The sequence below is a fragment of the Phyllobates terribilis genome, unplaced genomic scaffold (genome assembly GCF_046119375.1).
Source record: "Phyllobates terribilis strain yellow unplaced genomic scaffold, ASM4611937v1 Scaffold_2__4_contigs__length_985480577, whole genome shotgun sequence".
Classification (NCBI taxonomy): Eukaryota; Metazoa; Chordata; class Amphibia; order Anura; family Dendrobatidae; genus Phyllobates; species Phyllobates terribilis.
In genome coordinates, this window is record NW_027362762.1 from 760638568 (window position 1) to 760665222 (window position 26655).

Below are 26655 nucleotides of genomic sequence, written 5' to 3' on the forward strand. Positions count from 1 at the left end.
CTGTAGCAACCGAGCCCTCAGGGTGCTACAGTTCCATTTATCTTCAGCCTAGGTGACGTATTGCGATACAGGGCCGTGATTTTGGCTATAAAAGGGTCCCCTAGACCCCTACCCCAAGCTTTTTAAGAGAATCATATATGGCGTGCCAGGAGACTCTATGGAATGCTTTCTCAGCATCCAACGAGAGTATCTAATTACAAATTTTTAACTGCATCTAGCCCAGGAAATACTTTGTGCCTAGTAGCAGTGTCTGCTAGTCAGCGGATTATCCCGGCTGTTAAGCAAGCTACACCACCTGTAGTTTAGACACTTAATTTTTTCAAAGGAAATGATTCGGGACCATGGGATACTTAGTGAAGAGCATCAGGAGGCACCCCAAGGCATATGGGCTGGGACTGGCAGTAGGATGCCTTGCGGTGGACAGCCGAGCTCGATCCTTATAAAAGCTTTTTAACTGCAGCAGCTTTAGTGGACGCTACTGGAGCTGGAATTACGCGGCTGCTGGCATGAGACTTGCCCTCCAATAGATCCTTGTAAATGGATTTAAAGTGTATTCATTCAAATTAGAGAGACAATTTAAATTAAAAAGCTTAGAGCTGCCTCCACCACAGGGGGGCTCGCTCGACCCACCAGCGGACAGGCACCAGTATTGGGAGAGGGGGGCTGGCCGTCAGGGTTCACCGCGGCTCTGGCACAAACCCGGCGACACGGAGGTGGCACGGGCAGGAGCGGACTGGCCCTGTCGGCTTCTCACTTTTTGGATTTTAGAAGGGCATGACATGCCTATATCTGTGTCTTCCCCTCCTTTTACTCCTCCACCTCTTTTATTTTCGCATGACTATATGTACTTGTCACTTTTCCATGTGTTAGTTATGTCTTCTGAGCAGTTTGTCAGCTTTTGGACACCTTTGAAGGTGTTTTCTATGTGTTTCTATGTGTTTTTGTTTGCCTGCCATTGTTTTTAACGGTGTTCGAAGGTGTTCGACGAACAGTTCGACGAACAGTTCGGCGAACACACGGGTGTTCGACGAACCGAACCGAACTCGAACACTACGGGGGTGGCTCAACACTAATCAGTATCAGCTGCCATCTCCTGCCTTAGTAATGTAAAAATCCGTCTTCACTGAAAACAAATTTTACTTGGGAATTGAGAATTTTGAAAATGAAAGGTCTGCTCTGGTGGGGAAAAATAAGATATATTACTAGGTTTCTTATTTCTGTGTGTACTATTGATTTATGAAATAAATATTAAAAGCATGGTTGCCCTTTAGAGGGAAACTGTCACAATGAAAGCGCAATCCAAGCTGCAGGCAGCATGTTGTAGAGCAGAGAAGCTGAGTAGATTGATATGTAGTTTTGTGAGAAAAGATTCAGTATAACCTGTGATTTTATCATTTATGCCTCTGCTCTTTCTGGGATTTGCAGTCCAGTGGGCGGTGCTATCAGTGACTGACAGCTGTCTCTGTATGCACTCCTATACAAAGAAAGCTGTCAGTCAGTGATAGGACCACCCACTGGACCAAAAGCCCAGAAAGTGCAGAGGTATAAATGATAAAATCACAGGTTATACTGAATGTTGTTTCACAATACTATATATCAATCTGCTTAGCTCCTCCTGCTCTATTACATAGTGCCTGCAGACTGGACTGCATTTTCATGGTGACAGGTTCCCTTTAAGTTAGTAGCTCTCAACTGTAACAGTTGTGATCTATACAGAGCAAATATATTGATGGCACTAGTGTCTCCTTGAAACTAAACTACAGCCCCTATGCCATTGTGAATTCCTTAGACTACTAAGCCCACTGGACTGAAAAACAAAGTAATATTTTTAACTCTAATGGTTCATCCATATAGGTATAGTTTCCAACCTGTCATAACTTTAAAACCATGTACCTAATGCTGTATAGATCCCTCTTGTGTTGCCAAAACAGTTTTGATTCCAAGAGGCATGGACACCTATGGGGGTATTCTCTGGTATCTCGCACCAAGACATTAGCAGTAGTTGCAATGTAGGGCCTCCAAGGGTCAAATGCTCACACCAATGCTAAATCAGATTGAGAGCTTGTAATTTTGGCCAATAATTGAAATTATTGTTACTTTTAAACCATTCCTAAAAAATGTTACAGTGTGGCAAGTGAATTATCCTGCTGCTATTAGCTCTGATGACTGAACTTTGTCTACAACTATATTTAGATCTACATGAATGCCAGGACCAAATGTTTTCCAGCAGAGCATTATCCAAAGTATGATACTGCCTCCACCAGATTGCTTTGCATCCTGTTGCTATCTCGTTCCAAAGTATTACCCAGACATACTGTAAATTTGGTCAATCACATGATATCAAAGGAAACATGCAACAATAAACCTGGTTACATGGTTTAGTTCTGATTTTCAAGTTCCTAATGTAGGCCCTTTTAGCAATGAACAGCATGGATGCATCAAGCTGCCAAACATCGGTTTATTCTGATACCTTTCAATCATAGCTAGTGTTAACTTTTTTAACTTGACCAAAGGGGCTTGCTTTCACTACCCACACATATTAATAAGCTTTGGGTACGCATGACCCTGAGTTCAATTGTCCTTTCTTGGACAAAACACCGCAAACCAGAAAATCTCCATAAGATCTGATGTTTTGGAGAAGCTCTGATCCAGTTGTTTTGCCATCACAATTTGGCCCTTGGCAATTTTGCCTATTTTTCCTTCAATCAAAACGCCAACTTCAGAATTTACTCTTCACTCGCTGCCTGATATACTTCAGAATTTACTCTTCACTCGCTGCCTGATATACAGTATCTCACCACTTGGCAGGTGTCATTTTCACATAATAATTAATGGTATACACTTCACCTTTCAGTAGTTTAATGTTTACTGGTATGTAAGTAGAAGCCTTCAACCATCACGACATTGAAATTTTCTTGACCCGTAAATTGCACCTTCCTCAATGACGCTCAAGGTGACTGTTTACTGCTCCTATCCCTTTTCACAGTCCAACAATATGGATATGGATATCAGCCTATTCTAAAGTGAAGAGTTAAATTAATATTGTAATAAAACAAACATTTTTTATTTTCTAGAAGCAGATATATAAGGAAATGTTTCATTTCCATATTATGATCAAGATATATTAATACGGTGGTATGTCATATATAGAAAGAAGGTTTCTTTTTACATGTAATAAGTAGTCACTCAGTTGAATAATATGTTGTTCAACTTTAGACATTTTTATAAACCATCAAATGCAAATTAATAGTATTCAAATAACTTAGAACCTGGTGAATTCTTAAGCCCAATATTAAATGCATTCATTCAATAGCCAAGAGAAACATTCTTTGCCTGCCAAGAAGGAATTAAATGGACATATGAATTTTCCAGGCAATGTTGATGTATTTAAATTTGAAGGAAGTTTTTGGTAGCCAGTCATGCAGCTTACATTGAATGCTCTTTGTAGCACATCCAAGAAATTTAAATTCACGCCTCTTACTATTGAAAAATATAACATTTTTTGAAGCGCTAAACCACACCCGCACATAAACAGCCTAGACACACCTGTATTGGTAAATTCGGGATTTTAGGAGATTTTGAACACTTGGGATTAGACTATATATGTCTCAAAATATTGCTGAATATTAAATATTTTAATCAGTGTATGCATAGGAACTGATTTGGCACTTAAAAATAAGTGGACCCTTCTTCACATAGAGGTAAGATACAGATAGTAATGGTGATAGTAACATAGTAACATAGGTTGAATAAAGACCTAGGTCCATCAAGTTCAACCTTTCTCCCCCAAATGTACTCCCAACACTAACTTATTAACTTGCTGGGACTAGGCCTCACAAATGTATCATCATTTTTATTATTACTGCACTATTACAATTACAAATGAACCAGTTTATAATTTTTAATTAGTTTTATTTTTTATATTGCTGTTATGATATTACTAAAATCACAGTACCTAGATCTGTTGATCCAGAAGAAGGCAAAAACCCCAGGACACATTGAGCCAATTTGCATCACGGGGAAAAATTCCTTCTTGACACCGAGAAAATGCTGAAAATAAGTAAACCTTAACTGCATTCTAAGTACATAGCCCCATAATTACTTTTTGTGCCCCATGCAGCGCAATCTATTCCTGTAATGCAGCATCTCTTGCATTAATCTTGTGTGGTGATATCCCTATGCATAAGATCTCCACTTGGCGATCATTATGCATATTCTAGCTTTGCTGTAATGATTAAATTTTTAGGTACATTATTCCTATGCCATGACATTGCTTTATGTTGTCGTCATAAGGTTAATAGGGTTGTCCACTACTGGAAAACTCCTGTTCAATCATTTTAAGGCCCAATTTAAAATAAAAATAATGTATACTCACCTCCTACAGTGGTGCAGTTCCTGCAATGTCTGTAGCACAATTCCCGGTGCCGATAGGCTATAGATCATCAATATTCCATTAGAAGAGATGTCCACTTTCTTGAAATAGTGAAGGTTGCAGATGATCAGCGGTTGCTGAGTGGTTGGTTTGATGCCACTGCTAGAGGTGAGTATTCAATTTTTTATTTTAAACAGGGCCCTGACATGATTAAGCAGGGGTTGTCTAGTAGAAGATAACTTTTTTAAGTCACCATACAATAAAAGTAAGGACAGACAACTGTTCAGGCTATCCAAAACCTTGATCATGGCCCATGTCATATCTATATGCACATAGTCCAAAGGATGCAGTCTGCCTTCTGATTGTGCGCATGTCGATAGGGCATGGGCCATGGCCAAAGTCTGGGAAAGACTAAAACATAGGCTAGGTTACTCTTATTGTATGCTGGCTGATCAATAAAGACTCAAACTTTCACTGTGTGTTCATTTGAGTACCGTGGTTCTTCTACTAGTGACTTGAGGGTCAACCTCTATCACAGGGCACCAACACCGAAAGCTACTAATGCCAATCCAATTTTGATTTATGGGAAAATTGAAAACCCAATCCAAAACTAGAGGTGTGAGACAGCAGTAGCTTTCCTCTTCCCATGTAGAACACATGTACACTCCGCCAAGTGCGACAGGATTTGGCGAGAGCAGTTGGCCAACAATATACCCCATTCCAAATGTAGCTACACAGTGCCATAGAATTACTTTATTTAACAATAAGTAATGAAATGATTAGAATAGGATTACAAAACATGAAGCAGGAGCCTTCATTTGACCCCTATAGGTAAGGACTACATGGCGTCAAGTGGCTCCACAAAAAGCATCTGGGCAATTTAGATGTGACTTGCTGTTTCATGACTAGTTTTTGTGATTTTGCTGTAAAAAAAGAGTCCAAGTCACATGCAAGTTGCAGTCATATGTGACTTGCATTAGAGTCTATGGCAAATGAGTCGTGTGCGACTTGCGACCATTACAGAAAACTCAACTCAATTGGATACATTTGCGACTGTGTTGTAGTCGCAGGAGAATTAGATACATTTACGAAATGTGACTGATTTCAGTGTCATGTGACATTTGACACTTACTAACTAAGGTAGTTTTGTCTCATGTTTTAAACTTAGGTTATATTAATTATATTAAATATAAAAACTGGAATATTTAAGGATCTTTATATGAATAGACACAAAAAAAAAACACCAATATAAATATGTTCATAATAAAACCTGATTTAAATAGTATGTTGTATTCTAACATCATATTCTCTTTACTAGACCAACAATTACATTTTTAAAGCTTTGTAGCTATTTGAATGCCTGTTATCTGCAGTAGACATCATATATTTTTAGTAGAGATCGATTCTAAGGACCTGGTACAGCGGCACATCAGTAATCAGTGGCACTGGACGGGAGCCAAGAGAACCTACTCCCACCGGCCAGCAGATCTTTTTATTTGATAAGCTGACCTGGCGGGATGTCACATGTGTCCCACATTGCAATGATCATGTCGCGCCAAACCAGCTAATCAAAAGATGAGCCAGGGATGCCATCAGGTATGAAGCAGTTCACTGAGCTCCCGTCAGGCAGCCACAGATTACTGATGTGGCTATTGGACTGGGTCCTGCAAATTAATTCATACTATCTATTATTTTGTGCATCATTTTTGGGTACAATTATGATAACATCACATACACACTTGCTGGTAATTGCAGTGGCACATCAGTGCGGTTATCTCTAAGTGATGATGTACATGTATGGCATTTTGTAAGAAAGGGTTAATTGACCCTTGAAATACTTTGTAAGAATAGTTTCAAAAATGTTAATCATTATTTAGTGTATACAGTATATATTTTAATATATAAATAAATAATAAAAATATATACTGAATATACAGTACAATATACGTAAGATTACAAAAAGAAGTATATAATATATATATAGTCATATATATGTATGTATATACAGTGTAATAATGATTGCAGTTTATAAAATTGAAATAATTTCTTTTTACTATTATTACTTTTATTTCCTTTTGAAATACATTGTTAGAAGAAAGGTTATTACAATGAACTGCTTCTGGATTTCACAAAGATTTAAAAACTACTATAATTATTCAAACATTTAATTATATAAAAATATCATTCTCCAGAGGAAAGAGGCAATAAATGTAATTAAGAACATAATAGTGTACAATTATTGAAGATACAAATTAGTATGTTTGTAGGATGGGATTTAGAAAGCATAACACATGGGTATAAAGTATTATAGCTCCAAATGTGTTAGATGTCTTTAATATACATTTTTAAGGTTTATAATGTCAGCATAAAACCTGAATATATTGTAATATTTATATTAAACTGGATTTAATTACATAATATATGATTGTAGCCATATTACATCACTCTGGTGCTTACCATGTCCATGTAAATATCTTGGCCAAATCATTAGGATTTCTGCTTCTTTAAGATTTGAACTGTGACATTTGCTACCTGGAAATAGTCAACAAAGTGACAAACTGTCGTTAACAGATCTTTTTATATTTTTTTTCCTTCTAATAATATCTAGTATTAATATCCAATGAAGGTACAAACACATTAATAAATTCCTTCTTTGGAATACAAGCCCATATCATTTGTTTGGAGATACTTCACTCACCACTAGAGTGCCTTCTCACCACCTTTTGTTGGAGGAATAAACCCTTTATTGAACGATCAATAAATCCTTTGTGTGTGGTGTTATCATTAAATTTGGAACTTTGGAACCGGCTCTTTTTTCCACCCTTAGCGCCTTATTTGGATTCAGTGCAGACTGCACCAAAAGGATCTTTTTTTATTCTGTTTTTATGAATATCCATGAATTTCCGAAGTTTCACATGGGCACAGAAAAAAATAGATGACACTCACATATGTATTATAAGGGTTGTTCGGTGTTTGAAAAACATAACTGTTTTCTTTCAAATACAGCGCCACCTCTGACTATGGGTTGTGTAGCTCAAGTCCACTCACTTCAAAGGCTGTGAATAGCAATACCAAACATAGTCAGAGGTGGTGCTATTTTTGAAACAAAGCAGACATACTTTTCTAATTCTGGGCAACAAGTGTAATCAAATGTACAGCCCGTTCACATTATGTATTCTATGTACTAATGAACAGCAGAGTGGCTGCTCTATATGTTAGTGCTCTACAATTACAGCAAAAGAGGAGTGAGCTTTGCAGTCGGGCCCCAGGAGGAGGGGAGGCGGCACCATAGAGAAGATGGAAGTACAGGCTACAGGAAGAAGAAGCTGGCAAGTGAGGGCCCCACTGCTGTCCAGGGCCACATGCATCATGTGCAGTCATCTGCAGAGAGGAAGTCCCTCACCCAATCGCCTCCAAGACTTCTCCTGAATATCCCCCATCCTCTGGAATTTTGTGCCTCAACACCTCCGATTATCTACCACTTCTGGATCCTTCAGACGGAACCTGAAAACCCATCTCTTCAAGAAACCTTACAACCTGCAATGACCACACTGCCGCCTCACCACCACCAGAGCTGCTGATTTACCAACACCAGATCTGCACCTCACCACCAGCAGAATTGCTGCAATCCCCCCACCTACTGTCTCCTCCCCCTTCCCGTAGAATGTAAGCCCGCAAGGGCAGGGTCCTCCTCCCTCTGTACCAGTCTATCATTGTAAGTTCATTTACTGTAAGTGATATCTGTATTTGGTATGTAACCCCTTCTTACGTACAGCACCATGGAATCAATGGCGCTATATAAATAAATAATAATAATAATAATACTAAAAAGAAAAATATAAAAAAAATCCACCAACAGCAGTTGAAAAATATTGACAAATATTGACAAAGAGACTTTGGTGGCTGAATAAATGCATAACTTCATAAGACATTTGTTATTTTCTTTAAATTTCTAACAAATTTTCTGTTGAGGTTGTGTAGTATGAATTCTTCCATAACTACAAATACAGTATCGTAAGGTAATCAGTCACCAGGGTTTGCTAGCCGATCTGAGAGCAGCATGATGTAGGAGCAGAGGCCCTGATTCCAGTGATGTATCACTTACAGGGCTGCTTGCTGCAGTTTTATCAGCTGCAGGCCTACCAGTGGTCAGAATTCTGAGCTCTGTATAACCCCACCCACACCACTGATTGGCAGCTTTCTGTATACATTGTGCATAGGCAAAATACTGCCAATAACTGGTGCAGCTCAGTAAGTGACCCATTGCTGAAATCAGGGTCTTAGCCCCGCTCTCAGAGTAGGTGGCAAGAACCTGGTGATAGATTCCCATTAAATGCTCATCTGCTGCAGAACATTTTAATGAAGATGAGGTGCTATATGTCAATCCGTTAGTATTATATACAGCTGGAATGTCTACAGTTAAATTATTGGTGCAGGAAGTGATTGAACTAGACAGGGAGTAAAAGAGTGACCTGGGAGGTGACGGTGACGGATCATAAAGGGAGGAGAGAAAGTCACTTTGAGAGCTGTCAGTGGTGCAGAAAGCTATATACTTCACTGTTAAGCAAGTGACATGATAAACCAACACTGATAAATAGATTTAATTTACATGTCTATATAATTGATGAGTTCTACAATGAGAATGTGATGATTAAGAATGATTTACACATTCATCAATGCAAATTGTCCATTGAAGAGTAATACTCATTCCAGTAACAGCATCCCAATACCAAATAGTAAAATGTATTTCTAATTTTAGTCTTGATGGTGACAAATATCTTATCTAACGTGATAATGACTACGTATGTCTTTTTCTGTTGCAAGAATAAAAAAATCACCAGGGAGTCAGCTGAACTGAACCGTTCATAGATTCTCTAAAACTATTGCAATGAACGAAACTTGTGCAATCCATCAAGTTAAGTGTCCTGTCACTACAGCCTCAATAACCACTACGTTCTTAAGAGCTGTATACCCTCTCAAGAAAACGCAAGCCATTTGTTTATCACTTCTTTTAGAAAGCTGTAAGTGTTCATCATTTGTTGTTCCATTTTCTATAAGAAAATAGTTGTTTTCGCTTAAAGAAGTCAGATAAATTAAATCTTAAAATTTAGATTAGAGGGAAAACATCATTAAATGTTTTTTTTTCCACTAATATGAAATGATAATATTAGTGACTTATAATAAGTCTAACCCTCAGTAGAGTCCAAGGACTCAAGGTTTGTTTTTTCTTGCATTTGTGCATATTCCCCATTATCTTCACTATCCAGGGGTGTACCGCCAGTAGCGGTGGACCAAGCAACCGGGACCGCTATGGGGCCCGTAAGCCAGGGAGGGCTGGCGCCACTTGGCACTTGCTTTCCCCACTGCCATCACGATTTCAACAGCATCCGCATCCTCCATATCCTCAGGACGTGAATATCGTTGAACAGAATGGTGGATCAGGGAGCCGAAGACGATGCCTGTGAGTTTGTGATTCCATGCACTGTAGACACAACTATGTCACTACACCATGTATGCAATGTGGAACCTCAGTATTGCACAGACCGGAGCAGCACACTATGGTTTGCTTTCCATTGATACAAGCATTCCCAGAAACATTAGTTCAGCCATTTATATTGGATTACGAGAGCCTAAATGCAACTAACTTTCTGAAATACTAAGCTAATATGAATAGTGGTAAATAAAGCACATGCTGGACATAATCATTTGCGCTGTTACAGATAGTGATCTAAGGGGTTACGTTTCTCCTTGTGGAGAGTGACAAGCCAGGCCTGGCATGTAAGAGTGAGGAGACTTATAAGCCATGAATGCTGCTCTTGGAAATTAAATATGCGAATTGCCTCTTCAGAGAGGAAGAGGACTTGAACTCTAGTGCCACCTATTGGAAGTAGCAACACTAAAAGTCAATATTGACCCTTTAACGAGCCTTTAGCTTTTATCCTAAGTCATATGGCAAGGCTTGGTAAAAGGTCGATATTGACTTTTAGGATTGCTACTTCCAATAAGTATCAATTTGTATATATTGCTTATACAGATAAGCACTCAAGTGATAATCTACCTCTGTGCAGGGCCAGGACGAGGGGTATGCAAGGTAGGCACCTGCCTAGGGCGCTACCTCTTGCCTTCCTGAGGGGGGCGCACTTTGAAGAAGCAATTGCTGAATGCCTGTGACTGCCCGGCTCCTTCCTCTGGCTATAGGCATTCATGACAGTGACGGCTGGGGCACAGGCACACAGGGGAGCAGTGTCAGTCACTTACACCACTCACCCCTCTCTGCCTGTGCCCTGGCCGTTGCTCCCTCCCTGCATTCGATTGTATTTGTGTCCGTCAGACATGTGAGTGCCACCCGAGAAAGGAACAGAGGGGCTGTAATCTCACCGAGATCTCCAGAAAGACGTAGGCCGCTTCCTGTCTGCGCCTTGTTGGAGAAGGCGCATGCAGGGGACATTGGCTTGTGTGATGGGATGACGTCATTGCGCCATCCAGCATCCACTGCTGCACTTCATAGAAAAAGAGGAGACGGTGGATGGAAGTCTGGGTTAGGTGAGTATAATCTTTTTTTTTTAATTCTTATATTACTGTGCAGGGGGGCATAAAATAAGGAGCTGTTCAGATAGGGTATTCAAGTACCTTTGGTTCTGGTCATGTATTCATGTACTTATGGTGGCTCTAGTGACATATTTATGTACTTATGGTGGTTCTTGTGACGTATTCATATACTGATAGAGGTTCTGGTGATGTATTCATGTACTTATGATGGTTCTTGTGACGTAGTCATGTACTGATTGTGGGTTTGTTGATGTATTCATGTACTGATGGTGGATCTAGTGATGCATTCATGTACTACTGGTGGATTTGGTGACATATTCATGTACTGATGGTGGTTCTGGTTTCATATTTATTTACTGATGATATTTCTGGTGCCATGTTCATGTACTATTGATTGCTCTTGTGCTCTAATTAAGTACTGATGATGATTTTGGCTTCGTATTCATGTACTGATGATGGTTCTACTGATGAATATATCACCAGAATCATCATGACTACATGGATGCAGCACCAGAACAATCATCACTACATGAATATGGCACCAGAACCTCACCAGAACCACCATCAGTTTTGTGCAAGCTGTATTTGTCGCATGACAGACACAAAAACCAGACCTAACCCCTTATCTAAAATGGGGGTCTATTTATTTTCCATTAGGGTAACTGCAAATGCTGGACACCTTAATTGAAACCAATCGGCCCCGATTATAGCTAGTCTTTTTTAGTTTCCTTGGGGTCTGCATTTAAAATATAGGTTGTTAGGGATGAATATCGCTATTTTTTACTTAGCATTGTGTAAATGGTCAGCAAAAAATTATTGACTCTGTATCTAACTATGAAATTGCACTCCGTGTTAAGTCACATCCCTAAAGTACACCACTTTTTTTTATACTTTTGATGACTCTTTCTGTGAAAAAGGTAACAATTCTAGTGGAAGTGGTCATCAGACTTTGCTATCTAACCCATCGGAGGGGGGTGGAGGTGCATCAGGGGTCTTGTTATCTTAGTCTCTGACCCATTCCTTTGCTTGAAGGTGGGGGCGCCATTGGCTTCATCTGCCTAGGGCACCAAAATATTTTGTCCCAGCCCTGCCTCTGCGGATTGGATATATACATAGATAGAAGTATCTGTCATTCATGAAAAAAGCAAACATCCCTGGTAATCATTACTAAATTATAGGAAACAGTCTATTAGGAGGTTAGGAACCACATGTACTCTATTGAAATGCCTTTTTTAAATAAGATGATAGAATACCTTTAAGCCATGAATTATCTAAATCTTCTATATAAAAATCTTGATAAATCTTTATTTCCCAAAGAACAATACTGTGGCAAAAGTTTCATTTAACTTTAACGTCTAATTAATAGTAACATCTCTTCTATTAGAGAGGCCTCCTGGGGATATAGACGTAAAACTGCTGTAAAGTCAAGGTACATAAGCAAAACCCATTAAAGTGTTCGTAGTCAATTACAACTAATTGCAATAAAAAGAACTGTGAACTAGAAAATGCACTTAGTTATTCGAAAGAAAAAATGCTCCCACTGTGATGGGTGAACTCTTTTATGAAGTTAATGATTAAAATAAAACTTAATGACTGCCTATGTCGGAAGAATTGTGCTGAGCTAGACACTTTGGGGAAAAGTATTAGTGTCCTAACCAAAGTCATAAAATAAGTAGCAAATTTAATCTTAGAATAACATTTAACCATAGAAAATTGTTGACAAAACATAAAACAAGGTTGAAAGTTGGATAAATATCAACCCTGGATTAAAATAATCAAATCCATGAGCTGTCCTCTTCCATTATGCTTTCCTGATTTCTGAACGGCAGTATGCCTATTCATGACTTATGGGAAGGGGATGCTTTGATGTTTTATGCTAGAGGGATGCAAGGTACAAAATGAAAAAAAAAGATCAATAAATATATAGTGTATATATTATATAATATATACATTGGGGTGGGCGCATCATTCTTGGCATCTCTGCTACCATTCAGGTATTTCATGTTAATATAGCCTAGCACATACAAGTGCTTCTCACTAAATTAGAATATCATCAAAAAGTTCATTTATTTCAGTTCTTCAATACAAAAAGTGAAACTCATATATTATATAGAGTCATTACAAACAGAGTGATCTATTTCAAGTGTTTATTTCTGTTAATGTTGATGATTATGGATTACAGCCAATGAAAACACAAAAGTCATTATCTCAGTAAATTAGAATACTTTATAACAACAGCTTGAAAAATGTTTTTAAAATCCGAAATGTTGGCCTACTGAATGTATGTTCAGTAAATGCACTCAATACTTGGTCGGGGCTCCTTTTGCATCAATTACTGCATCAATACTGCGTGGCATGGAGGCGATCAGCCTGTGGCACTGCTAAGGTGTGATGGAAGCCCAGGTTGCTTTTATAGCAGCCTTCACCTCGTCTGCATTTTTGGGTCTGGTGTCTGTCATCTTCCTCTTGACAATACCCTATAGAGAAAGGTCAGGCGAGTTTGCTGGCCAATCAAGCACAGTGATAATGTTGTTTTTAAACCAGGTATTGGTACTTTTGGCAGTGTGGACAGGTGCCAAGTCCTGCTGGAGAATGACATTTCCATCTCCAAAAAGCTTGTCGGCAGAAGGAAGTATGAAGTGCTCTAAAATTTCCTGGTTGACGGCTGCGCTGACTTTGGTCCTACACCAGCAGATGACATGGCTCCCCAAACCATCACTGACCAAGTATTGACCAAATACTTATTTTCCACCAAAATTTGAAAAAAAATTCTTTCCAAATCAGACAATGTGATTTCAGGATTTGTTTTCTCATTTTGTCTCTCATAGTTGAGGTCTAACTATGATGTTAATTACAGGCCTCTCTCATCTTTTTAAGTGGGAGAACTTGCACAATTCGTGGCTGGCTAAATACTTTTTTCCCCACTGTATATATATATATACAGTACAGACCAAAAGTTTGGACACATCTTCTCATTTAAAGATTTTTCTGTATTTTCACGACTATGATAATTGTACATTCACACTGAAGGCATCAAAACTATGAATTAACACATGTGGAATTATATATTTAACAAAAAAGTGTGAAACAACTGAAAATATGTCTTATATTCTAAGTTCTTCAAAGTAGCCACCTTTTGCTTTGATGACTGCTTTGCACACTCTTGGCATGCTCTTGATGAGCTTCAAGAGGTAGTCACCGGAAATGGTCTTCCAAAAATCTTGAAGGAGTTCCCAGAGATGCTTAGCACTTGTTGGCCCTTTCGCCTTCACTCTGTGGTCCAGCTCACCCCAAACCATCTCAATTGGGTTCAGGTCTGGTGACTGTGGAGGCCAGGTCATCTGGCGTAGCACCCCTGCACTCTCTTTCTTGGTCATATAGTCCTTACACAGCCTGGAGGTGTGTTTGGGGTCATTGTCCTGTTTAAAAATAAATGATGGTCCAACTAAACGCAAACCGGATGGAATAGCATGCCGCTGCAAGATGCTGTGGTAGCCATGCTGGTTCAGTATGCCATCAATTTTGAATAAATCCCCAACAGTGTCACCAGAAAAGCATCCCCACACCATCACACCTCCTCCTCCATGCTTTACGGTGGGAACCAGGCATGAAGAGTCCATCCGTTCACTTTTTCTGCACCGCACAAAGACACGGTGGTTGGAACCAAAGATCTCAGATTTGGACTCATCAGACCAAAGCACAGATTTCCACTGGTCTAATGTCCATTCCTTGTGTTCTTTAGCCCAAACAAGTCTCTTCTGCTTGTTGCCTGTCTTTAGCAGTGGTTTCCTAGCAGCTATTTTACCATGAAGGCCTGCTGCACAAAGTTGTTGTAGAGATGTGTCTGCTGCTAGAACTCTGTGTGGCATTGACCTGGTCTCTAATCTGAGCTGCTGTTAAACTACGATTTCTAAGGCTGGTGACTCGGATAAACTTATCCTCAGAAGCAGAGGTGACTCTTGGTCTTCCTTTCCTGGGGCGGTCCTCATGTGAGCCAGTTTCTTTGTAGCTCTTGATGGTTTTTGCAACTGCACTTGGGGACACTTTCAAAGTTTTCCCAATTTTTCGGACTGAGTGACCTTCATTTCTTAAAGTAATGATGGCCACCCGTTTTTCCTTACTTAGAATTTGTATTATGGCAAGAAAAAAGCAGCTAACAGTCTATTCAGTAGGACTATTAGCTTTGTATCCACCTGACTTCTGCACAACACAACTGATGGTCCCAACCCCATTTATAAGGCAAGAAATCCCACTTATTAAACCTGACAGGGCACACCTGTGAAGTGAAACCATTTCCGGTGACTACCTCTTGAAGCTCATCAAGAGAATGCCAAGAGTGTGCAAAGCAGTCATCAAAGCAAAAGGTGGCTACTTTGAAGAACCTAGAATATAAGACATATTTTCAGCTGTTTCACACTTTTTTGTTAAGTATATAATTCCACATGTGTTAATTCATAGTTTTGATGCCTTCAGTGTGAATGTACAATTTTCATACTTATGAAAATACAGAAAAATCTTTAAATGAGAAGGTGTGTCCAAACTTTTGGTCTGTACTGTATATATATATATATATATATATATATATATATAATCACGATGCACCCCTCTTTAAAATGCCAAGTTTTTGTCATGTAAAAAAATCATACCAACAGAATAATTTCAGAACTTTCTCCACCTTTAGTGTTGGGCTAGTCTGCAGGTTCATAGTGTTCTAAAGCCGTGCGACCGCCACAATGGAGGCCCGACTGCTGGAAGGAAATTAACTTTATTCCTTCTGGCAGTCTCTGGTTTTCAGTCATAGAGGTGCAGCCAAAGCGTTAAAGTATTAGTTTAAGGGTGTGCATATTTTTGCAGCCACATTATATTAGTTCTTTAATTTTCTGTTTCCATCCGAAAAGATTTCAGCTTGTTTTTCAATTGAATTGTACAGATTATAGGTGGAGAAAATCCTGAAATGATTCTTCTTAGTATTAGTCTTAGTATTAGTGTTTTTTTTACATGACAAAAACCTGCCATTTTAAAAGGGGTGTGTAGACATTTTATATCACATGTATATACAGTATATGTCTGTACACAATTACATCATTATTTAAATAATTTGCATTAAATATGTTTAATTCTTGGAGGAATAAGCATATATAGTTGCGGGCTTCTCATATATCACCAGATTTCACAATATAAACTGCATACACTACTATATAGATCTCTTAGACCTGATGAGAATGGTATACTTATTTTGAAAATCCATGTACAAATTTTGACACCAAACCCCATATGCTTACTACTTCATTAGAATGGATGAGTTCTGAATTGCATTAGCATTTCCTGCTAGTAAAATAATTAGTTGCATATGCAATATCGTCGATATATAATTTCCTGTATTTCATTCAAAGTGTGCAATGAAACTCAATTCAGCAAACAATTAAAATGATGGTAAAACCTTGTGCTTACGTCCAAGACTTCCAGTTAAAGCCCAAGTGTTTCCTGAGCTCAGTCAAGTATGGAATAGACAATATACACAAGTAGCTCCTTTGATAATATTACAGAGGAGTCTAAACCACTATATTCTGTGCTCTCATTTTCTGCATGGCAGGCTCTCTACTGAAGTCTCTAGGAAAGCAAATGCCTCATAGGAAATACGGAAAGTCTTTCAGTATTATATGCAAGAATATTCCTTATCTCACTAATTCAACATCTGCTGCTCAATAGACCAAAAGTGCATTAAATAAAGGTCAGTGTTTACCAGTAAGCCTTGGGAGAATCAGCCAACGATATCATTTCTAAGGTGGGATTTTGACTTGTTTTGCTCTTATTTTTATTGTTACTGCAATATTGGTGCCATTATATTGTTTTTCAGTTTTTCATCAAGTTATGCTTTTGCAGATTTCAGCTTTTAGCAGAATTATTAAAACATTGTGAGAGAATGAACTGTTTTATTTGGGATATATAGAAATCATTACCTTCTTTGTCAACAACTACAACATGGAGAATTACGGGAAGAAGATAATGAGTGCTGTATGTCCCAAGTAAAACAGTTAATTCACCTACAATATCTGAGTGCCATTGCTATTGATTCTGCTGAAAGCTGAAATCCACAACATACATGAGTGTGTAATTTCAGATCAGTAGATTTGGTGCATAAAAGTGGTGGTGGTGGGGGGACTGGATAGTATGCTAGAAAATTGTGAATTGATTTTTCAACTGGAAACGGAAACTGCTAATTCACATTAACAAGTAAGTTTGGCTAGACTAAACTATAAGTGATTCACCATGAAGACCGGAAGAAAGACTAGCTACCATAAAACTGAATCAATGCAGTATGAATATTGTTCCTCTAAAGCAACTGAGTCCTGCACAATCTCTATCAACAACTGAACAAATCCACCATAGCTGATCAACATTTCCTACAAATATCTGCCTCAGGTCAGTATGAAGAGGTGCCAATAGTTAGCAGAAAATGGTCTAAATGGGCCTTACACAGGCACTGTAATAAGCATATTTGTTAGGCAAAAGTATCTCAGAACAGTGAAACTTTGCCTTGCAATTTTTATGGTGCTAATTAAAGTCAGGTGGGGATTCTAAGGGTCCGATCATGTACCTCAACTGGGATTTCTACAAGTCAAAATAAGCCACATCAAAAGTGCAGGACAACGGTTAAAATCAAAGGGATCAACTAGATCATAATGTAAAAAACTCATGGCAAAGTCAAGGGTAGAAAAACTGGGTCAAACACAGGTAAGCTCCAGAAGTATTCAAGCTAGGAGTAGAATCCATAGAGGGAAACTGATACTTAAGAAAGGGTCAAGAAGCTTTTTCCTGCTTCAGAAAGGTCATGGCTATAACTAAATGTCGAATTATCATAGCATATGGATGCTCGAGCTGAAGACATCATAGGCCATGTGTTTCCATGGCAAGGCGATGTACTTGCTTTTCTGTGGGGCCACACTAGGTCAGGAGAGGTCCTTTGTAATATTGTGGTCAGTAATCATCCACATATGTACTGTAGGCTGAAACCAGCTCATACACAGATTTTCATCATCATTAATATTAGTCACTATTTCCAGTGAGGAAATTTACTTGTGATAAAATGTTAAGGACTAACACTATGGTTAGTTTCATAGGAAAATAATACATCTACAGATATATTTTTGTAATTTGAAGGAAACCAGAGAATCATAAGCAAATTAATTCAATCAAGAGGAAAAAACATACTAATTCCTTTTGACTAATGCTAATGCTTAGATTCACAGTTAGAACCTTAATGATGCAAGGAAGTCAATATATTCAATAAGCTAGTGTGTTTTCTTCTTTTGTTCTTTTATGTAGTTGACTAATATATTAATTGAGAGGCAGGACATAGTTAGTAACCCTAGATTAGTCAAAGATGGGATGACCAGGGAACATCACTTTTTAACAATCCTAAACTAGCACACATTTGGGTTCCATTTGTTATTACTAAAGCTTTACATAAAAATTCTGAAAAATTTACACCATTGGTACACTCTGTACATAAGATATATATAAATATGTAAAAAGATAATCAGAAAATTAGATTACACTTATAGGAGGTATCAATACCATATACTATAATATATACTGATGGAAATGGAATCAGACATGATATTATTATTATTTATCATTATAGCGCCATTTATTCCATGGCACTTTACATGTGAAAGGGGTATACATACAAAAACAATTACAATAATTTGAACAATACAAGTCAGAAACTGGTACAGGAGGAGAGAGGACCCTGCCCATGAGGACTCACAATCTACAAGGGATTGGTGAGGATACAGTATGTGGGGGTAGAGCTGGTCGTGCAGTGGCATGGTGGAGCGAGGGTTTACTGCAGGTTGTAGGCTTGTCAGAAGAGGTGGGTCTTCAGGTTCCTTTTGAAGGTTTCCAAGGTAGGTGATAGTCTGATGTGTTGGGGTAGAGAGTTCCAGAGAAGGGGAATGCACGGGAGAAATCTTATATGCGATTGTGGAAAGAGGAGATAAGAGAGGAGTAGAGAAGGAATCTTGTGAGGATCTGAGGTTGCGTGCAGGTAAGTACTGGGAGACTAGGTCACAGATGTATGGAGGAGACAAGTTGTGGATGGCTTTGTATACCATAGTTAGGATTTTGAACTGGAGTCTCTGGGTTATGGGGAGCCAGTGAAGGGATTGACAGAGAGGAGGGGACGGGGAATAGTTGGGGGACAGGAGGATTAGTCGGGCAGCAGAGTTTAGGATAGATTGGAGGGGTGCAAGAGTGTTAGAGGGGAGGCTACAGAGCAGGAGGTTACAGTTGTCGAGGCGGGAGATGATGAGGGCGTGCACTAGTATTTTTTCAGATTCGTGGTTGAGGAATGTATGGATCCGGGAGATATTTTTGAGCTGGAGTCGGCAGGAAGTGAAAAGGGCTTGGATAAGAGTTTTGAATGAGAGATTAGAGTCTAGGGTTACCCCGATGCAGAGAGCTTGCGGGACTGGGGAGAGTGAGCAGCCATTGACTATGATGGATAGGTCAGATGGGGGGGTTGAGAGAGATGGTGGAAAGATGATGAATTCAGTTTTATCCATGTTAAGTTTTAGAAATCTATCAGAGAAGAAGGATGAAATAGCGGACAGATATTGTGGGATTCTGGATAGTAAGGAGGTGATATCAGGTCCAGAGAGATAGATCTGTGTGTCATCAGCATAGAGATGATACTGAAAGCCGTGAGACTCTATAAGCTGTCCCAATCCGAAGGTGTAAATGGAGAAGAGCAGAGTCCTAGGTCTGAACCTTGTGGGACACCGACAGATAGGGGGCAAGATGAGGAGGTGGCATGTGAGTGGGAGACACTGAATGTCTGGTCTGTTAGGTATGAGGAGATCCAAGATAGGGCCAAGTCTGTGATGCTAAGAGATGAGAGAGTTTGTAGTAATAGAGGGAATGGTCCACTATGATATGTCACTATAATTATTTAACTGGGCACTGTGTTCATCACAAGGACCCCAGTAAAATTGGAGCAAGGCCAAGTTCAGTAATGTGATCCAATACACTTCACAGTAAACAGGTAAAATACAAGTTTACTGCATCAACGATCTTTAGAGCAGAATCCACATCATCTGAAATTCCTCCTCATTATCATACACTCAGTATCAATGTATTAATCCAATGAGGTTCATTTTAGTCTTAATAGGACCAATAGATCCCCAAGTGATCAATTTGCTGTCAGTTTGTGTTTCCCTTAAAGAAAAGCTGCTTGCCCAGGAAGAAGCCAACAGGCGAAACCCAGGGTCAAGTAGAAGCTGGCATGATGCTGTGTTTGATATAATCTTTATGTGTTTTAACTCTTTTACTCTTTTACTTTTGTGAGCATAATAAAAAAAACTAATTGGAAACATATTGTATGGCACCGCTGCTCTAAGTCTTTTTGCTATTTAACAGAAACTTGTGACAGTATTGTTGGCGGTGATGGCTTGTAGAACTACTACTCTAAGCAGGACCGATTGTTGATTGCAACATCATTGCATGAATACACCAACACTGGAAGAGTGACAAAGAGGGAGGATTCCAAATTATGTGAATTCTTCTCTAAAGATCGTTGATGCAGTAAAGTTTTATTTTATCTGCATGAAACATGACCACAGCCATATTTTCTTTATCTAAGCATTACTTTCCTGTATAATTGTTTCTCCTTGAAATCATCTCAAACGGGGTTAACACACCCACATGATACAGATTCTAAAATAGGTTTCTGTATATGGCCATTCACACCCACAGATATTTTCTTGAATAAGTTAAGAGGAAAGAAGAAATGGTTATAAAGTAACAGAATTGGAATTAAGTGAAGACAAGTATTTCACACGAAAATGTATAAGATTGTCTTGATTTTATTGCCCAGGTTTGCATAATATACACTGTGTGAGTATAATGAGGAAAATTGTATCAATTCACACATAATATTAACCACTCAAAAAAAATAATGAGTTTATGTCAAATGACAGGAAATCACATGACCTGCAGAGTCTTTCGTCTATGTGGGTGGGATGAGATAAGAGACACACGATGTTTAACACCTGTAATATTCATAGAACTGAATTCATGATGTTGAAAATACAGCAGCTAGAATCTGATAGTTCATTGGTGAGTATTGATAAAGACATTGATGACATAGGTTGTGTAGGGAGACAATGAAAAAAGGCACAGGGCTGTTGATGTTTTGGGCCACAGCGTTACCGCTTTTTGTAAATGCAGCCTTATAAAGTTGTGTATCTGGCAACATCATTTAGGGTCATCTCACTCGCCCTTTTCTCACTTCTGCTGGTGCAAACCAATTACCGGTATGTTGAAATTCTTTAAGGGACGATAATTTTTTTTATATGTTTTTGAAGTTTTTTTTTTAAATCCAACTTTTCCAAAAAAGGAATGAAATAAAAAAGACTGTGACTGTCCATTGTGTTGCTCTTTAAGTCCAATAAACCCACATTATGTAACGATGCTTGAGTGTAATGTCTGTGACTGTCTGGTTTTCATCAACGCATTTATGATTTTCTTCCAGCAATATTTAAATTAAAATAATAGTATTTTAGTGTCCAGTAGTATAATTTGGCATTTTCATTTTCTGGGCTTTGACTCCAATGAAACATAATATAAGCAGTGGCTTATTTTGTATTTTCCTAGCTTTATTATATTATGTAATGCTGGCATATAGTGCAGTGGAAAGATTGTGTGAATAATATAAAAAAATAGAATTCATTTCCAATAATTATTTAGTTGTACCCTAAAATAATCATTAGTATCATACTTTTTAACTTTTTGCTCATAGCCATTGTCCCATAATATATGTCTTAGACCAGTGGTCCCCAACCTTTTTTGCACCAGGGACCGGCTTGAAGCAAGATCATTTTTCCATGGCCCAGCAAGGAGGGGGTGGGGTGGGCGGGACTTTGGTCATATGGGGGCGGGGTAATGGAGGGATTTGGAGTTTAGTGCATACTTATCATATAGTGTAGACCAGGTCCCCGCCAGGAGCTATGCCAGGAGCCCCACATAATGTGCTGTGCCAGGAGCCGCATCACTGAGGCCCCATCACGCCCTGCAGCAGGACAGGGCAGCTGTCCTGACAGCTGCTGTTCAGCTGCATTTACTTCATCCCAGGGGCGGACACAGACTGTAGTGGGCCCCTGTGCAAGAAATTTTTGGGGGCCCCCCCCGCCCTTCATAAGGCAACAAAGTTATGTAAACATAACCCCCCCATGTGCATCTCTCACCCCCCCATGTGCAGCTCACCCCCGTGCATCTCTCATCCCCTCCGTGCATCTCTCATCCCCCCCGTGCATCTCTCACCCCCCCGTGCATCTCTCATCCACCCCCCGTGCATCTCTCATCCCCCCCGTGCATCTCTCATCCCCCCGTGCATCTCTCATCCACCCCCCGTGCATCTCTCACCCCCCCGTGCATCTCTCACCCCCCCGTGCATCTCTCACCCCCCCGTGCATCTCTCACCCCCGTGCATCTCTCATCTCTCCCCTCCCTCCCATGTGCATCTCTCATCTCTCCCCTCCCCCCATGTGCATCTCTCATCTCTCCCCTCCCCCATGTGCATCTCTCATCTCTCCCCTCCCCCCATGTGGATCTCTCATCTCTCCCCTCCCCCATGTGCATCTCTCATCTCTCCCCTCCCCCCCATCTGGATCTCTCATCTCTCCCCTCCCCCATGTGCATCTCTCATCTCTCCCCTCCCCCCCATGTGGATCTCTCATCTCTCCCCTCCCCCATGTGCATCTCTCATCTCTCCCCTCCCCCCATGTGCATCTCCCATTCCCCCCACTCCTAGTTAATTGTATTTAAAAAAAAATAAAACTTGTTATACTTACCCCCATGCGATCCCTGCAGAATCCTGGTGCTCGTCCAAATCGCTGACACCAGGTTCTCCTGACTTCCGGCCATGTGACGGCGCCGTCACATGACCGGAAGTCAGGGGAATCATGAAGGTGCTGCCGCAGCAGCGCAGCGCTAAGATGTCCCGGACCCGGCGCTTAGCATGCGGCCGGGGGCCCCATGAGGAGAGAGACGCACAAGAGGGGGGCTCCGAGGGGGCTCCTACCGGCCGGGCCCCATACTGGAGTCAGGGCAGTCATGCCCTGATGGCGGCCCTGCTGGAGGCTGGAGGGGCCCCCTCTCCCCGCGGACCGGCTGAAAAACCCCAACGGCCCGGTCCTGGTCCGCGGACCGGCGGTTGGGGACCTCTGTCTTAGACCATTTGACAGTAGTATTGTTGCAAGTTTTTGTGCACAGGACAAAATAATTCTGGCTCTCTCAATAAAAATGGGTTACCTAATCTTAAAGGGGCTATACCAAGTTACTAAGTACTAAGTTAATGCTTATTTACACGATAGGTAAAAATGTATTGATCACTAGGTGCCTGACCACTGAGACCATCATGAATGCAAAACAAGGGTCTTAGGTTGTGTGCCCACGATCCAGATTTAATGCGTTTCCGCGGCGGTGGAAACACATTAAAATCGCTTGTTAAGAGGTCTGCCATGTTTCCCAATGATAATCCGCATGGGCTGTGCACATCCTGCAGAAATTTCCGCTGCGGATTATCATTGCGGAAAAATCTGCAGCACAACTAATATGGGAGCGATTTCGTGAAGAAATCGCACCCATAGACTTGCATTGAACCGCAGCAAACCCGCATGTATATATCTATACATGCGGATTTGCCGCGGTTCAATGCTCAGATGGTACCCAGGTTGGGAGAAGAGGAGACTGCTACTCCTCTCATCCGACCTGGGTACCATTGTAGCTGCAAGTTAAAAAAGAATTATAAAGTAGAAAATAAAAAAAATTATTCATACTCACCTCTCCGGCGGCCCCCGGTCTCCTCCCGGCGGCGATCCTCTCTCCTCGGCGGCCCGTGATGTACTGCCAGGACCTGCAGTGAGCTGATAAATGACATCACCGCAGGTCCTGGCAGCACACCGCGGGCCACCGAGGAGAGAGGATCGCCGCCGGCAGGAGACCGGGAGCCGTGGAGAGGTGAGTATAAGGTTTTCGTTTTTTTTTTTACTTTTTAATTATTTTTTTTACAATAGATGCAGCTTTGAAAGCAGAACTCTCCTCATAAGGTGGTCACATAATATAAATCCATGCCAGTTGCATGGATTTATATTGTGTGACCAACTTATATTGTCAGGCCTTTTTCCAAATGCATTTGAGTGGTGCTCAAAATCGCTTGGAAAACCGCTTGAAAAAACGCATGCATAAATGCATGTAAAAACGCTTAAAAACCGCTTAAAAAACGCATGTAAAATCCGCATGCGTTTTTTCGGCCAGGGAGAGGAAAAAACACTCAGGGAATTTCTGCTTCAAATCTGCATCGTAGGCACATGCCCTTAGAAGAATTCTGAATGTAGTGGTGGTTGAGCATGGACAACTCTCTGTCTATTCCTTATCAATGGAACTGCTAAGGGAAGCCAAATACAGAGTTGGGAAATCTGCGTTGGCAACCTGTACGCACTATGCACCTCAGAACTTGATGACTCTGATTTTAACTTTACGTGGTCTGCCATTTCTTAGCCAAGTTGCTGTGGTTCCTAAATGCTCCCACTTTTCTGTAATACCACTCACATTTGATTATGGAATATTTGGATGGGAAGAAATTTCATGATCTGATTGGTTACAATGGTGACATCTTATCAATAGTGTTGAGCATTCCGATACTGAAATATCGGGTATCGGCTGATATTCGCGGTATCAGAGTTCCGATACTGAGTTCCGATACTTTTACAGTATCGAATACCGGAATCGGAAGTTCCCATAATGCCTGCGCTCTGCAGTGTCTCTGAAGGATGACAAGCTGGATGGCAGTGCTCAGCTGCGATCCAGCCTGTCATCAGAATGCCATCCCAGCGTGGGAGAATTCTCCTGATTGTTTAAAAGCCGGCGGGCGGTAAAAAGCCGGCGGGCGGTAAAAAGCCGCCGGCTTTTAAACAATCACACAGCCCCATACTGCTTCCCCGCAGCCTACCACCCCGATCCTCTGCTCCCCTCGCCACCTCCCATCCTGATCGTAAGTTAGGACCAGGCGGGGAGCGCAGCACCAAGGAGCGGGGAGCGAAGGGCCCGGGCGGGGAAGTCGGCAGTGAAAAGACTTCACCGCCGGCTTTCCCGTTCTGTGCTGCACTCTCCCGCCGGTTATTTCAAATGAACAGCTGAGGTATCAGGTGATGCTGATCAGCTGTTCATTTGAAGTAGCCGCGGTGCCCTCAGAGGGTTCATGTGAGTTCATGCTTCACTGCATTGCATGAACTCACATGAACTTTCCCACGGCGCACAGGTCAGCCTCACCTCCCAGACGATCAGACTGGTCATGATTGGTGTGTGCGCGGTGTCTGTGCGATGTCTGCGGGATGTCTGCGTGCAGGCAGACATAGGCCGATGTGACACTACTACTCCCATCGGCCTATGTCTGTCCCCCGTCCACTCGTGCCAGCAGGATCAGCTCGATGGGAGCAGTAGTTCCCATCAGCCTAATCCTGCTATTTAAACTGCCCCATATGTTATTTTTGCCCCTATACGTGTTTTATTCTTTTAGACCCCCATATTTTTTTTTTGTTTTTGGTCCCCAATAAATTTTAAATACATTTCATTGGTGGCCAGTGGTTACCTAAAATAAATTAGTTTATACATTACCTGTCCCCGCCGATCGCCACCTAAAATAAAGTAAAAAATAAAAAACTACACCTATACTCACCTAGACACCTAATTCCCCGAAGCCATCGATCTCCTGTAATAAAATATAAAATAATAAACCACAACCTTATCCTTACCCCTCCGTAGTAGTCCACGAGTGTCCCACGAAGATCTCCAGTTTAGAGCAGCCACATAGAATGTGACCGCTCTGAACTGCTGCCGCTGCTAGAATGACGGGGCCGTAAAGCAGCCCCGTCATTGCATAAGCGGGTTCGCCGGAGTTCAGGCAGCGCTGCTCCGGTCAGCTCCTTTATGGCCCTGCTGTACCATGAGAAATTCCCACGGTACAGCAGTGCCGTAAAGGAGGTCACCGGAGCTGCGCTGACTGAATGCACTCCGGTGACCTCAGTCAGTGGCTCCCGGCGGACGTGTTCCCGGCAGTGTGAGCTTACAGCAGCCATGCACAGCTGTCACCATCTCCAGATGTGACAGCTGTGCATGGGAGATCAGCGCAGGAACGTGGACAGGTAACTATTTTTTTTTTAGTAAACTAAGAATTAAATAAAATGGTGTGTTTTATTTCAAATAAATTATTTTTTTCTGGGTGTAGTGTGTGTTTTTTCTTTTTAACACTTTGTAGGTTAGTAATGGGGGTGTCTTATAGACGCCCATCATTACTAACCTGGGCTTCATGGCAGCTGGCGCTGACATGAACCCCACCACTATTACCCCCTGCCACCGCACCAGGGCAGCGTGGAAGAGCGAGGCTAAGTGCCAGAATTGGCATATCATATGGATGCGCCATTTATGGGATGGCTGACGGCTGGTGTTTCTAGCCTGGGAGGGGGCCAATATTCATGGCACCCTTCCTGGGCTATTAATATCAGCCCCCAGCTGTCTGCCTAGCCTTTGCTGTCATCTCAATGTAGCAGAGCTGGAGCTGTCCTGGGAACCATGGAAAGGTAAGGATGATGTTGCTTTATTATTTTTCTTTTATTTCAGGAGATCGTTGGCTTCAGCTGGAATGGGCGTGATGGTAAGTATGGTTTAATTTAGAA

The 26655-nt window shown here is 40.9% G+C and overlaps 1 protein-coding gene across 10 annotated transcripts in view; it reads right to left on the reverse strand.

Moving 5' to 3' along the window:
• Positions 1–26655, reverse strand: part of TBL1X (transducin beta like 1 X-linked) — a 440725-nt gene that overhangs the window by 367284 nt on the left and 46786 nt on the right. For 3 of the 10 annotated variants that reach the window (XM_073667323.1, XM_073667328.1, XM_073667329.1), the window contains one exon: positions 6830–6904. The exons of 6 other annotated variants lie outside the window; for them this stretch is intronic. The gene's annotated coding sequence lies outside the window, so the exon portion shown is untranslated. Of the gene's footprint in view, positions 1–2847; positions 2869–6829; positions 6905–26655 lie in introns of those variants that run through there. One more of the 10 variants, XM_073667327.1, reaches the window with a different exon arrangement.